This window comes from Penaeus monodon, chromosome 23 (assembly GCF_015228065.2).
Source record: "Penaeus monodon isolate SGIC_2016 chromosome 23, NSTDA_Pmon_1, whole genome shotgun sequence".
Lineage (NCBI taxonomy): Eukaryota > Metazoa > Arthropoda > Malacostraca > Decapoda > Penaeidae > Penaeus > Penaeus monodon.
Window position 1 is genome coordinate 39,481,829 of NC_051408.1, and position 658 is coordinate 39,482,486.

Consider the following 658-nt stretch of genomic DNA (forward strand, 5'->3'; position numbering starts at 1 on the left):
CTGATGTAGGAAAGGATTGTGAGGAAAAGAAGAGAAACAGTTTTTGTTGTAAACACTACGTATCAAAAAGATTTGTCATACTCCACAACTTTTATGATGATATGAACGACCCACACACTAAAACTGCCAACCTTACATGTTCAAAGTTACGACCAATAAAGAAAAGTGTTCAAGTGTTTAACACGGCAGGAAAGATGAGTGATTGATGAGTTTCTCTTCATTGTTAACACCTCTGGTATAACTGCTATTTAGTAATACCATTTTTTTTACGATGATCAGTCACGTAACGTTTTATTGCTCTATTATTATATCCCCGCTTTATATTTTTTCTTTATCAATATTATTACTATTCTTGTACTATAAAAAAAAACTTATTGTCATCATAAATAGCATTAATATTGTTTGTTGTTTTACATATGTTGATTATCACTTTTTTCCTATCTTCATCTCTTATATATAGTTATCATAATTCATTCTTATTGTTTATAGTTCTTGTCACTTTCATCATTACCAATGAATTCGCTAAAAAGTGTTCCTTGAGAAGACGCGGAAAAGGATAATATCGTAGGCTTACATATGAAGGCTACTGGTTGTCAGGCAGGGGCTAATTTTTCCCGGTCACTGAAAACAAATTCAAAACTAATTGCTGAGTAATTCT